This window comes from Excalfactoria chinensis, chromosome 4 (genome assembly GCF_039878825.1).
Source record: "Excalfactoria chinensis isolate bCotChi1 chromosome 4, bCotChi1.hap2, whole genome shotgun sequence".
NCBI lineage: Eukaryota > Metazoa > Chordata > Aves > Galliformes > Phasianidae > Excalfactoria > Excalfactoria chinensis.
The window spans coordinates 22,300,698-22,316,281 of NC_092828.1; positions in this window are offsets into that span (position 1 = coordinate 22,300,698).

Here is a 15,584-nt window from a genome sequence, read left to right on the forward strand (position 1 = left end):
AGCTTTGCCTTGCAGGTAAATATCATGGATGCACTTCAAAGAATGTAGAATCAGAATGACAGAATATCCTGAGTTGGAAGTGACCTCTAAGAATCATCGAGTCCAACTCCTTGTATGTAGAGTTTGTTCACTATACATACAGTTTATGAAACAGTGAAGGTGGCTCTGGAAATAAAACAGTCCATGAGGTGATATCAAGGAACACAGCACAGTTTTATGTACTCTGTTATGTACATTCTCCCTCCTATAACCCTGTGCTCTACAGATAATTGTTGTACCCCAAAACAATCATGCTTTGAAACAAAAAGGTGGTTGTTCCTCTTAGTATCTGATAATAGAGATGTTTAGAAACACCAGTTTTCTTTCTTCCTTTCTTATTTAACTATCATAAAGTGAATAATAATGATATTGATTAGAAAACTGTTCCAGCAGGACTGCATAATCAAATCTATGCATCCCGAGTAAAGATGCCCAGTAGACCTGGGATTCATATACATACATATGATTCTTTTCGCAAAACAAATTTTAAAAAGTACTTAAAATTGCAGCTTCAAACCAGACCTATCCATTATGACATGCTGCTGCACTGTCCTGCTATACTGCTTTCCGTAGGATAAAGTGTGGACTCCATTCTTGGCTGGAGTGCTGTATGATGTCTCATGAGAAATGTAGTCTGATTGAGAGATCTGATCAATACTAGAAAAGAAGAAATGTGAGCATTTAAGCATTACCTGTGCTGAAATACTACAGCAGCATTTTCCACTACAAATCATGGGGGTATGGATTACTTTTCTAGTTATTGATGAATATATTTTCCTCAGCAAAAACACATTTTGCTGTCAAATTCTAGTTTCAAACAAATAAATTTCTTTAGCTGTTACTCCAAGTCAGTGCTGTTTAGCAAAACTCCTTGCTGGTTATCCAATAGTTTACATACCTATATTACACTGACCTCAAGTAAGAGCTAAATGTTTCTCTTCGATGGAGATGTGCAGCAACAACAAAAACAACAAAAGGTTAATCAAATGTAAGGGAACAGACTGAAAGAAAACAGAGTGGGTGAACCAGCCACACATAACTGAATTCTACTTTATACTTTGCTAGGGCTGCTGACAGCGGTGTCCCTATTTTCCTTCAGCTGTGGCACAGCAGACTGTTAGTACTTCAGTGCCACAGATACTCATATAACAACCACACTGAATTTAGGACATTTAAAGTAACTTCTTAGGGTATAAAGAAGCCTCCTAATGGGTTTCAAAGGGATACTGAGTTTATTTTATTTTGAAAAAAGACACTTCAGAAATAGAAGTAAGTTATGAACATGTCATCTGAAAATTATGGGGCTTTCTTGCCCATAAAACAAAGGAGAATTTTTTCCATGCCCTGAATTTAAAGTAAGGCATCTGTCTATAGTGCCTTGAGTCCAGACTGTGAATAAAAGAAGATAATTTCCCTCAGTGCAAATATTTAATAAACAAAACTGTATAAACAGAATTGCTAATGGAGATCCTGCAGAAATCATGAGCAATGAACTGAACACAAATCAATGCTTGAAAGTGACTTTTTTTCCTTGGAAAACATTAGGTGAAAAAACATCAGCACCACTTACCAGTGGGCGGGTTCTCTAATCACATGGGGATAGGGGTTGTCACCCCAGCTGGGGGCTCCTGCTGCTGCCTGCACCCACCCATCCCTACTCATCCTGCACGTCTTCAGTCATCAGATTTGGTTTTGCCCATTATTTGTGCTGTAGAAATAAAATAGGTGGTCCCTCAGGGTGCTGGATTAATAAAACTGGTAACTTTGGAAGCCTCAAAGTAACTTTTTTCAGATTTTCAGTGGCCGATACCATACAGCAGACTATACACTGTAGTTCTCCCTCATCTCCTTCTTACTAGCAAAGATAGCTTTCCCAAGTCAGATAGGTTAATTTACTTTCTTAGCTAGATACAGACCTTGTCTAAACTTTCTATTAGAAGCCATTACAACTTAGAACTGAAAAAATCATTGCATCAGATCTATCCCACAAACTGCACAGGGGCCAACTGATGGTCAAACAGTATGGAGCTTTTAACACCCTGACATTCATGTAAGATCTTGTTTACTTCTGCTCTGCTGTGTTGCCATGATCACTCCTGTTGTTTTCTAGCCCCACTGGGAAGAGGGGAGAGGAGGCAAGGAGATTCCTGCCTCCATACCCACATAGCTCTGCATTCACTCTGGGGATAAAAAACACATATTAAACCATGAGGGGATGCTATTTTTTTTTTTTTTTAATTATTATTTTTTTTTAAGTGCTTTAAGTAATGGTGCTTTCATAAAATCTTTTAGTTGGCCTGTGCATGGGAAAGGGTGTGAGAAGAATCAGCCATGATTACTTGTCACAGTGTAAGCCCTATCCTCAATGAGATGAAGACACTGCTCTTTTTCTACATGTCCATGGGCATTTGTTAATGCTAACAGTCTTCTGCTTTATGAAGATTCACTGCCTGATCTTTTGGTTGTAAGAGTAACACAGTTGGTGCAGATCCTCTGCTCCCTGTCTGGATGTCACTACTGTGGTAGTCCTGAGCCCTGTTTCAGCAGATTCTTATGTACATGGAGGCAGTGAGAAGATTATGGTAATGCTACAGAATGACAGGCTCTAAAGAAGAGCTCCTGAGCTTGAAGCCATGTGCCAAATGGATGGGGCTGATTTTCACAATAGTCCAACCATTTTTCGGTGAGCAAGAAGAGGTATAGCAAATATGATACAAAGAAACTAATAAGGTTAAAATGCAGTCATGATCCTAATGGGATTTGGAAAGAAGAAAAAAACAACCAAAAATCATGATGTACCTCAAAGACTACAAAAGTTCACAATCATTTGTTTTTAACATTTGCCTTTGCTTGTGTTAGAAAAAAATCTTTAGATTTTTTAGAAAAGTTGTTCTGTTGACAACCATGACCCATTCTTTGTAGTTTTTCTTGCTTCTTAGCTAAAATTGCACAGGAGGAAGTAGTGAAGATCCTGAATATTTTCAATTAAAGTGAGGAGAGCTGCTCAAAGATGAAAGCAAACTTCTCTGAACACAATAACATTTTAGTACTCTTACATATGTTTCAGCAATTTCCAAGTGATTTTATCATATCTATGGTTCTCAATATTAAATTCATCCAGAACTAGATGGTGCACTGCCACGAAGACAATAAAATCCATAGCTTTTTAAAGCAGCTAAAGTAGTTAAAAGGTTCCTGAATACCTTTAAGCAGATTCCTCGCTCAGTCATTTTGCATTTTACGGTGCTTTAAATATTATGGGTAAGTCATCTTAGTAGTGCTTCTTATATTCATGTAGAGTAGTAGGCAACAACCTGTCATTTTGTAGAGCATTTAAAAGTAAAAGGAATGACATTGACCTGACATAGGCACATCTTTTTATTTATACAGCAGCTTAATTTAAATCACACTGTATTCATCAAGTCTTTGTCACTAAAACTGATCAAAAGCCTAATACCTGGACATAAGCAGTGAAATTTGTTGGGGAAGAACTCCCTTATGAACACTTTAGAACTAAAAATTTCTAAAACTGTTGCTAAATTAGAAAGACAAAATATTGCAGAAAGGAAAATGTCTCACTTCAATTTTGAATAATAATTTTCATAAGAAATTATAATAGCATAGCAGGGCTGTAGGGCACCAGAGCGTAGTCAAATGAGGTAATTGTTCACAGATATAATTTTTAGGTAGATTTTGATTAATTAACGTACTTGGAAGAAAGAAAAAATATTACTTGATTTATTAAGTATTAATTCAGTGACCTTTCCTCATTCATTTCTATCAAACACATGCAATGGTTATGTTATCTTGGTTTCTTATTCTTGATTATCTCATTCAATTATCTTTGATATTATCATGCTATTGAACTCCTATGTCACTTATTTTGTTACTATCTATGATTTAGGGTCTATATTTTTTAAATTGTTTCTCAAAATGAGCTATTTTTGAAGAGATCTACCGATTAGGCAGTTTCTCAGCAGTACTCCTTGCTTACTGTGGTAGATGGTCTTAGTGCTCTGGTAGCTTTTTCAATCTGATGCCATCTATTCTAACACTGTGTATTGCCAAAATGAAACAGCTATAGTCCAGAATTCTATTCCTAATACTCGAATGTGCTATTGATTCTTTTAGAGTTAAGTAACTAAAATGTTATCCAAACAGCATATCTAAAGGTACTGTCAGTCCATCCGTTTTTTTTAAATCAAATCCTCTTGCCCAAACTGTGAGGAGGAGAGAAAAAAGAAAAATCATTAAAAGGAAGTTTGCTGAATCTTCATATGCAAGTATGGAGGAAAAAAACCCCCAAAACAGTGTTCTTATTTTACATTATTTGATGCATTACCTTCTAAACTTATCTCTTTGAAGAGTTAAGAAGAGCCTGCTTTTTTTTCTGTTTAAATCTTTCAGAGTACTTCCTATCAGCTGTGACAACCCCTGAATCCATTAGTATCCCACACAGAAGGAACAAAGAGAGACATCTCTGAATGTTGCTACCTATATGGGAGGTTTGAATCCATAGCTATTTGCACAAAGCTTTCTAAGGTAATTCTTCTTTGCATGTGAACTGTATACAGCACCTCTGGGAATCTATGCTTGAATTCTGAATCTGATCACAGCAGGAAGGATCTTGCTATCTTTTGTCAGAGCACGAGGTATGACTACGTGGTGAATGTTTGGGCATAGAGCCCATACTTCTAACCTTAATGTGAAGGAAGCAAAGTTTTCAAAAATCCAAGCCACCTTTGGGACACTGGGCAAAGTAGCTTTCACCCTCTACTTCATACTCTTTGTTTCACCTGCTATTTCAATCAAGGTATGAGAAAAAATGTTCTCATTCCTTCCAGCTTTCTGTGGGCTCCCTTTGAAATTAAGGGATTCTAGAAACAAGGATTCTGGTTTTACAAAGATGTACTTTGTCACTAGCACCATAATTATTATAGGTTTATAATAAAGGAATGTTACTAATTTCCTGACTTCAGTTAATCAAGACAGGTGAACATTATATGGTGCTACTTATTAGGACTTCTAAAATGAAAATTCTTTGGCCCCACCCTGTACAGCTAGAGGTACTTTCACTTACACTGTCTGCATGTTATTTCCAAGCAAGATGTTCTGGTGTTCTTTGAACACTGTTGGAAGAAAATTAGCAACAATGATAGGGCTGGAGCACCTCTCCTATGAGGAAAGGTTAAGGGAACTGGACTTGTTTAGCTAGGAGAAGTGAAGGCTCCATTGTGGCCTTCCAGTAAGGGGAATGGCTGTTTATGAGGGCAGATAGTGATAAAACAAGGGTGAATGATTTTAAACTGAGACAGGAAGGTTTAGGTTAGATATTAGGAGGAAGTTTTTCACTCAGAGGGTGATGATGCACTGGAACAGATTGCCCAAGGAGGCTGTGGATGCCCCATCCCTGGAGGCATTCAAGGCCAAGCTGGATATGACTCTGGGCAACCTGGTCTATTGGTTGGTGACCCTGCATGTGGCAGGGGGATTGAAATTAAATAAGATGATCTTTATGGTCCTTTTCAACAAAGGCCATTCTGTGATTCTATGACTCATTCTATGACTCTATGTCTGAGAAATATATATATTTTAAAGGAATAATTTACATTACCTACAGTAACAACGAGCAATATAATACCATCTAGAAACAATCATAGGAGAAAAATTGGGACATGCAGTTTGAAGCTCTGTATTCCATAGTGTTTACGCTAATGCTTATATTTCCATAGAAAGTGTCTGAATAAAATTTTCTCCTCTCCCAGGCTACACATACCTATCATAAAATCAAAGGATTGCCACAGTGCACTACTCAGGCTGTTTCTCAGCATTTTAGCGACCACTGGGGAGAAAGGATCCTTATGTGCTATCCCATCCAATGATGGTTATGAGTCCTCAGTGCTGTACAGCTGTGAGAAAGGCAAATGTTATCCTAGTATATTTCAGCTGGGATACTTCAGTAGAAGTAAGGGAGATATTAAAGTACCCTCCACTAGTGCAAACCTCATTTACTGTAACTGATTTTGGATGCTTGCAGTCATTAAAGGACAAAGTGAGCTCTCAACAGCTGCAGAAGAGCTGTGAGGTGATCTTGATTATGTAAAGAAGGAAATAAACAGAGGTGGGAGCTTACTCCATCAAAAGTAAAGATTATTCCCTACAAATAACTTGGAGAAATAAACACCAGGGATGGTACAGAAAATGTTTGATCTATCAGTATTTCTACCTTTGACCAAATATTTTAAACAAATGTAAATAAGTGTAGATGAGAAATTTAAAGGTTAAGTAAGCCTTTGGAATAGTTCTCCAGTAGTACCAGGGACTAAGCACTATTAACTTAAAAGTGGGTATTGGTCTATCAGATACTGATGTGGTTACTTCAAAGATGTCAGTTTGTTTTTCTGCCTCTGTTCTTCTTAAAAGCTCTCATTCTTATTTATTTTTTTAAGCTAATATCATTCTTCATGGCATTAGGCAGATTTGACCCCAATCATCAGTTCCTGTTGGTTACCTGTTAACCAGCTGCTTCACTACTTTAGAGTTCTTCTTTCAGTCCTTAACTTCACCAGTCTTTTCCCAATTGATTTCAAATCAGATATACTAAAAAATTCAGATCCATTTAATTTAATGGGGCCGTAGTCCAACCTAGACAAAAAAAAAGATTTGTTGTTTTAGCTTTGCCTAGAGAAGTTGTTATGGTATGAAAGAAGTGTATCAGGTCAACATTGCAAGGGTTAACTAAGCAAGGAGCCAGATGAGCTCTGAGGTGAAGTACGGTCTTTTAACACTTGGTCAAACTTGGAGATTGAATCTGATAACTGAGGATACGGTTTCTAGTCTACTTCATATGAAAAAGGATACATACAAACTACAAAAGACACACAAAGTAACTTTCAAAACCATATAATTTTCTGTACTTATATAAAAATTTTGGAATCATCCAGAATAATTTTTATTCGTGTTTGAAGGGTGTCTCAGAGACAAAGGAGAACCTAAAAAATAGTTAGTGTCATTTTAGAGGCATAAGAATGATCTTTTTTAAAGGAAGGAATTTTCTCCTTCCATGGAGATGAATTTCTGCTCTTTAATTATGCTTACAATCTGCATCTACAGGGTTCATAATCATTAGCAGACTGGTTATTTACTGCTGAACATATCCCTAAATGAGGAAACTAAACAACAGGAGCATACTTATGTTTCACTAATGATTGATTATTTAACCTCCATAATAGGGTCGCCTGGTAAATTACCTAGTGTTTTGACCTTTTTGCTGGAGTAAAGTATCTTTTGCTCTTGCCTAAAAAAAGGATGCTCTTTTAATATCATTTGGCATGACATTGTGGAAGCCATAAAAAATAAAAGATTGGAAAGTTCATAAACTTGTTTGCATGTATTTTATTTGACTTATGCTAAGGCCTACGTTAGAGGAAATTTAGAAGGAAGATTTGCCTGTTTTCACTGGCAATAAAGTATGGTTGTGAAAAAACATAGCATTTTAGAGCAGACTTTAATTACACCATATTAAATTATATCCATTCTATTTAGGTGACAGTAGTTTAACATTTGGTGATGAAACTGAAATCAGTACCACTCTTCCAATGTATCCCTGCTGCCAAAATGGCCTAAATGAAAAAATAGGTATGTATAGACCAAAGGGGGGGTAAGGGTCAGACAACAAAAAAATCACAAACAAACCCAACAAAACACACACACACACACACAAACACAACGAAAAACAAACAAAACAAACAAACAAACAAAAAACAACCAAGAAGAAAATGAAAGGAATAATAAAATATTTTTGTGGATGCTGAAATAAATTAACCTAAACAATGCACTATTATACTTTTTGTGCAGTCAGGAAAGTGTATCTGCTTACTTTGAAGTACAAGATTGAGTACCAGTTCTTGTCTCTTTAATAACTTAATTTCTTCTTTCCAATTCTTCCTGATGTTATTTGAAATAGGAATACTCTTTCAAAGCTGAAAAAACATGCCAATTGTAAACCATCAACTTAACAATCATAATTTTCTCTGAAATATTTTTTTCTTCTCTGCTCCACACAACCTCTGACATTACCAGTCTATTATTTCACTTTGTTCAGTTATGCAATCGACTAAACAATCTAATGCCATCAATTTTTCTCCTACCTATGTGGTATGTCAGTCAATATCTCATCTTTCTTTCTCTTTTTATTTATTTATTTATTTATTTATTTTGGTTAGGGTTTTTCACAAAACTGTAGGTGCAATAGAAACAATGAAAATGCCACAAACTCACAATAATAACAATAACAGAAAAAATGGCAGCAGTGTTCAAAAGTATAGCCCCTCAAAATACTTCAGGTGAATTTTCTGAAATTGATTGTGCTTCAGTTTGCCATCTTTCCCTTTGATATGAAGCATATCTGGATAGTTTCTCTGGAATTTTGAACATAGCATCCATCAGCATAAGTGGTTAGATGTTGATTTTTCTTAAGATTATTCATATCTTTAAGAGAAATATGGCCAGTAAACATCTTTCTCTTTCTTGTCACAAATCTAAGCTAGTTTTCTTATGTTAGATAAAGAAAAGCCATGACTTAGAGTGATTTTACTAGAGAAAGCCAGTAAACTGTTCACTGAGGTTAGTCATTGTGAATACTGTGTGACAAAATACTTAGAGAAATCCTAAGTTATATATTAGCACATACATTTTGTAAATGCACCATTTAACAGCCTCTGATTAGCAACATTTATGCAGTGTGTTTCCAATTTTGCAAACAAAAACCCCACAGATGAATCTATTGAGCTTCCCAAAGCAACTTGCCTTGTCATCTACTTCCAGATGTTTTACAGCTAGAGGAAAGGATGATTCATCCTGAAACTGGACAATTGCTCATCTAGCCTTTTTGTTAGGAGCTTTGAATCCCGCCCCACCCCTCCATCCCCCCACACACAAACAGGCAAAACAAACAAACAAACAACAAAATAGATCCAGGGACAGAACACTGGGCAGAGCATAGTCTGGTTTCACTTGGATGTCATATAAGCTATGGATCATAGTATCATCATCATAGTATCATAGTATCGTGCGAGTTGGAAGGGACCTTAGAGATCATCGAGTCCAACTCCCGGGTTTCGAGCCCCCTGTGTAGTGAAGCGGCACTTCTACCCCTGCGCCACAGGGGGGGGGATTCTTCACCTGAAAGAATTCAAACACTTCCAAGACAGCCATGGTATTACCATCTGCAAGTGAAAATGGTGGTGCAGAGAAATGGTTTGCTCACTTGCAGCTGCAATTAAAGCAATTAAAGCTCAGAATGTATTTTAGTTTGACTTAGATGAACTGTGATTGTATCTATATGGTAAACCAGTAAGTGATTGAGTCATACACAGTGTATGAATAAAGAATAATAGAGAAGATAAAACAGCATTCGCTTTATTTTCTGTAAAAGCATGACCAGGAAGTAAATTCTCCATAGATTCAGGAAAACATTTTGGTTTCTGCAGCAAGCTAGAGCTAGTATTGCTGCTAATATCACTTGTTCTAGATGAAAATGTATGTTTCACGATTTCTCCTTATGCAAGTAGTAATCACAGCTTTATCCAGGCATACAGATGTATCCTGAATGTGTCATTCCCACTAGGTTTACCATTTGCTGTGGCAAAAGCATGAGTTATTTGACCATACTTGTTTGTGTAAGAGCATGGAGACTCTGGAGAATAAGTCATGCTTGAGGAAATGAGTTTTCAGAGAAACAGGCAAACATCACCAACAGTGAAACTGGTCTGGGCAACACCTTCAAGTTATTCACAGGGTCTTGTATCCTTAGTCTGAAAAAGCTGCAAGTTCTTCAGGACTCTACTACTTTCTGCTTATTTTCAAGGCTGTGGCTGTGGTGACCCTGAACACTGGTTGTTGGCTCATCACCCAGCAGGAGGCACAGCATTTGATCACCTCTGAACTCCGCTGCTACTTCAAGAAAATTGGGCTGTGGTCCATCCATCTCTGTCCCTGTGAACCTCAAAGAGAACTCTTCCCCAGGGAACCTGTAGGCAGCTGAGTCATAAGCCTCAGCCTTCAAAACACAGGAGTATCACAGTATTAATGATAAGTACTGATAAAAATCCATCCCATATCCCAGTTTTTAGAGCAGAATTTCATGCATTCAGACTACATAATTTCTTTACATTTCACAATTAAAATTAACTCAAATTTTATAGCTAATTGAATGTAACAGCCTCTTTGACTTCTAAATTGTCCTACTGAGGGACCCAGCTCTCTGGGGGGCATTTACTAAATAGTCTCCTCTTCGAAACAATAATGTCTAGCTTCTTCAACAGTGTGCCTGTTTTTTCCATGACAAAACCAACATTTAAAAAAAAAATAGGGAAACAATGGATAAATGTTGCTTTCCCTCCACTGCTTTGCTTTGTAATGCAAATTATTGAGAATGTTTAAGCTTACTCCCTGCTCCTTTGTTTCATATCAATTGAAGGGAAAAAAATCAGGAAGCATCAGGTAGTTTTCCATCCCAGATTACTTTTGGAGATGACAGACCTATCTGCACAAAATGCAGTTCTCTATCTGGGAGGTGTTCATATTATGGAACTCAACCCACTACCGTTCTAAAGACAACCCTGACCCCATTGAATAGGGAGATACAACCAGATCACCCAAGGGCAACATTACCGTAGAGGAGCGCATTCATTGTCTCTCTGTTACCAGAGATAAAACACCAGGTGCTACATCAGCAAAGTGGTAAAACATTCATTTAAAATAGTATGTTTCAATCTCTGTGGGTCTGGAAAGATATCCACACATTCCTTTACTGACCAATCCAGCACTGTGCTTTTGTTGAGTATAAACTGATATTTTACATCAGACTTCACAACTCCTTGCTAAACATTCTGATATATTAGTTAAAACTTTCCTTTTCAAGTACAGTTCTCATAGCAACAGTGGGCCAAAAATTAAACAAACAAACAAACAACAGCAACAAAAAAACCACATGGGAAAAAAACAGCCTCACATATTTTCTAGTACACAAGTGTTAAATGTTTTCTGAATATTCCAAACTGAAAAGCAATTATTTTGTTCCAATAATGCAATTAGAACAGAAAAAAACCAACAGAAATGCTTTGCAACATAACATCCTTTTACAACCTAAAAAGTGTTTCACTTCGCTTGAATACATGTAACACTATAACATCATAGAAAGATCATAGAAAACACAGCAGTGACAACAGAGTAGTGAAGTCCTAGGCTGCAACAAGTATGTGCCCAAATGTGACATGGACAAAGGAATCTGCTTACCAGTGGAAGACCTCAGATACACAGGGATCTCACTCAAGCATTAACCTGGGAATCACCAAGGTCCTTGCATGCTCCTGAGCTCTGTTGGGTTGGCCCTGCCTTCCTACCAGGTGCTCAATCACTGGTTCAAGCTCTGACTTAGTATTTCTGCTACAATTTGAAATTCTTTCATCTGCTCACAGCATACAGTTACGTTCCAGAACACACAATTTCCATGACCATGTCAAATGCTCACACTCCAATTGCATATTTCTATTGTATGTAAGCCCAGGATAACATTATATTTCATTTCTCACATAGAGTTTTCAACACTCCAGTTTTGAAAGATAAGTCTTCCCTCTTTTGTTTGTAAACAACATGAAAAATGACTCTGAAATGGTGTCTTTAGATGCCTCTTTTTAATGAGCAAGTTAAAATCCCATCGTTTTGCTGTCTATTCTGCTGAGATTACAATGTAAGTGTCTTTTATTAACTTTCCTTTACTCTTGATCAGACGGTTTATTTTTTTTCATGGAAGTCTGAAGAAGAAGAAAAGAGCATTCAGCAAGGACATGCAATTCTCAACTAAATAAAAGTCAAGTATTTCCTCAAACTTAAGACAAGTGCAATACATTTTAAACAAATCACTTTGTAACGCTGTAAAGTTATTTGGTCTTCTGACCTCTGCTCTTTTCTAACTTCCTTTTTTATCACAGGCTTCCATTAGAAGGAGGCATATGCAAATGTATCCAAAGGCCTTTAAATATGACTATGTTGTTTTGTATATAGACACTTGAGTGTTTATTAAAATATTATTAACCGTATAGCAACAAGGTATATATTACAAAGAGAAACCCTTCAAAAAGTAGAACTCATAGTATAAAATAATTTATCTTCCAATACTATCTGAACTGCAAATTCAGATTTTTGTGCCAAGATAATTTCAAAATTTAAGAGTTATCACTGTACTTTCATTCCATATTTGACTTTAAACATAATACTAAAGAATTCCCTGGAGAAACTCCCCCTCCCATAACCAGTGAACCTGTGCTCATATGTTGGAATTGGTCCGATGTTCCTTTGCAAATCTAACAAGAAGATTAATTGCTGGAAAGAAATCCATCATAAATACATGGTGGAAAACCTTTCTAGACTAGAAAGAAACTGTTCTAAAATGCAACATTACAGGTTTCTAATTCCTTCCTTTATTTGTATTCTGATAAGCTTAAGGCCAGAAAATCTGAATTACTGTTAATGAAGGAGATTTACAATATGAATTTACACTCAACCTGTAATTTGCATTGATACTTTTCTTTCCCCCCGTAAACTCACAGCTGTTCTTTTATCCAACACCTACAAGGCTATGAGAGCAACTAACATGATGAGGTTCCAGAAACCCCTGCAGATATGCTTTCAGATGAGATTCTTGAGTATTATTTAGATATCTGAACATTGTAAGCAGCAGGGGCAAAATAATTACCAGCACCTGAGCTTTATTTGTTTATCTCTGCTCGCTCAGCATTTAGATCACATTCTCAGCAAGGGATTGATAAGTGGTTTCTCTGTCTGTATGGGTCAAGGAAATATCCTACACTTCTTTCATCTTCTCCAAACACATATCACCTTCAGATTTCAGACCATAGAAGAGGGATGAGAGTTGTCAGGTTCTCTGGTGGCAAAGCTTTCCTGGTGAGTCTTTGTAGACCTTGATTCTTGGAGTATCATTGCATGGTCTGTTCTTTTTCTTTTCCCCCAAATCTGCATGAATGTATGACACTTCATGTCATAAAAGCTGCAAAATTAGCCTTAAAAAGAATTTATTAGTTGTCAGTAGGAACAGAAAGACTTGAGCAGAAAACCAGAGATAACTGAACAGTGTAGGTATACATGTTAAACAAGACCAGGTATGCTTACTAGAACTTTAGGTACACCAGCATAACTGAGTATGACTCTGAAAGAACTTTCCAGCATTTATTTTCCTCAGGGCATTCAGGTTAACAGCTAATCAGTAGCAACTTCATACCAGTCAGGCAAAGAAAAGCTCCGGAATTGATTCAAGTAGACCAGCTAATTTCTCAGAAAACAGTCAGCTCTGTTGAGAGGTTTATAGCCTACAGCCCTGTTCAGGGTTCAGTGGGATTTGTTAGGAACAGAAGCAATGAAACATTTGCCAAAGGCATGGGATTGCACAGGAGTATGAGTTCTTCCACCTGGATTAATGACAAAACTCCACCATATGGGAGTGCTTCATCCCAAGGGTAAACCTTAATAACCTTAAAAATTTGAAATAGTAAGATATCATTACTTCTGTGCTTTGCCTTTACAGATTAGGTGTAGAGAGCTGCTCAGAGGGAAAGTTCCTTCTGTTTGAGCTTTGGTTTTCAAATTTAAAAGAAATCGAACAACCTTTGTATGCATGATCAGAAGCTCCTTGGGTGTACAGGAGTTCTAAGGTTTCACTTGCCTTGTGTCAGCACTGAAACATATTTTTAATCAAGAAAGCTGGGAAATTCTCAGTCTTGTTTTGGTATTAATCATAAAATCAGATTTGTGCAGATTTGTCATATAGGAGTGGGGGAAAGGCTTGTTGCTTAAGGTAGAAATGAGAGTAAACATTTTCACTGAATGGAATCTAGTTTGATTACTGAAGCATTAAATTAACTTCTCTTGGTGGATAAGGGCCATAAGAATTCCATCTTCACTGGGAGAATCCTCAAACAGAAACCAATATTTTAAAAAATAAACATATGTAAGAATTGCCCCAGAAGGCAACCAGGCATAAAAACCCAGTTCTTCCTAGAAAAGTGATAAAAGATATTAATAAAACTAAAAGGAAAAAGAAATGTTAAGATACTCCAAACCACTTACCTGAGTCTATGTTGGTCTCATAAAATAGTGGACTTAACCATATTGGTAATAGAGATTTTCCTTCCTAAAAATCTGGAGGCTCCCTCATGCTATGCACATTTTAAAGCAAATTATACAACTGTATTTTCTTTTTTTTTTTTTTTTTTTTTTTTTTTTTTTTTTTTTTTTTCCCCTTATTAAAGGGAAAATTGCTTAACTGTAAATATACAGACAGAAAAGGCCCTCTTGATAGGTTCTAAGACCAGCTGAGGATGCTCTGTTCTGGTGCAGAGAGCTCTGTTAGAATTTCCATGTCGGCACTGGTCCTATTATGGTCACAAATATTTGGTTATCAATCCAGAAGTCTCTGGGATGCTTAAGGACACTTCTTCTTTTTCTGTGCTGTGAACATGCATGGTTTGCTTCATCTTCATGAGGAATGCTCCAGGCAGAAGGGGAACTTTAGCTACTTTGCAAATTACTCCTTCAGTGATAGTTCTTACTTGCTCTAACTTTGTCTTATTTATATATATCCTAAGTACTCTGACAGCTGTCAAGTCTATCTTTTTTGGGGGGTCAATGTCAGCACCATCAAATATCTTCAGTGATGAAAGACTGCTACCAAATTGCATGGATAGTATAAACTCAGTCTTTGAAGAGAGGGAAAACATTTTTCATTCTCTCAGTGTCATCCTAAGGAGATACAGGGAAGTTTTTGATTCTAGCAAGAACTGGTTTAGAAAATACTGAAATATACAGCACATATTTTTGCACATCTGGGGCTTTAGTCAAGACTTGCTGAACTTAGAGGAGAGAAAATCTTTCCACTGAGCATTTTTAAAATGAAATTTTCATCCAGAACACAGTGTTATTGATTTCAAAAATCTAAACACTTTCCATCTCCTCCCCCTCTTCTGATGGATAAATCATAATAAAAATCTGCAGTGAAAAATATGGCTTTACTTAGCTGAAAACTGATGAATTTAAAACCCAACAATAATGGGATTTTAATGGGAGATGAAAGGAAACAGAAAAATCAGAGAAGGTAAAACATTGTGGGAGTGAAATGACTGCAGCTCCTTTAAAAGTGATTGCTTTTGATCTTTGCTCAGTTCAGAAGCAACATGAAGCATGGGAATAAGAATTTCTGGGTCTATCCACAATATAATAAAAAGTTAATATGTTGATCAATTGGGCTTCTTATCTATAAAGCAGAGATCAGCCCAAAGGCAAAAGGCTGCTACACATCAGCCTTTCCAAGGGCATCGCATTCTCATCTGCTCTAGTAAGAGCCAATTCTCTGAAATTCTTTATTGTTTTTCTGAAATACATAATTTCCAGATATTAACTGCCAAACAATCTGAGTATTTTATGATAGAGTAAGAGGTTAAGTTCAGAACACTGAAGAAAATGAATATATT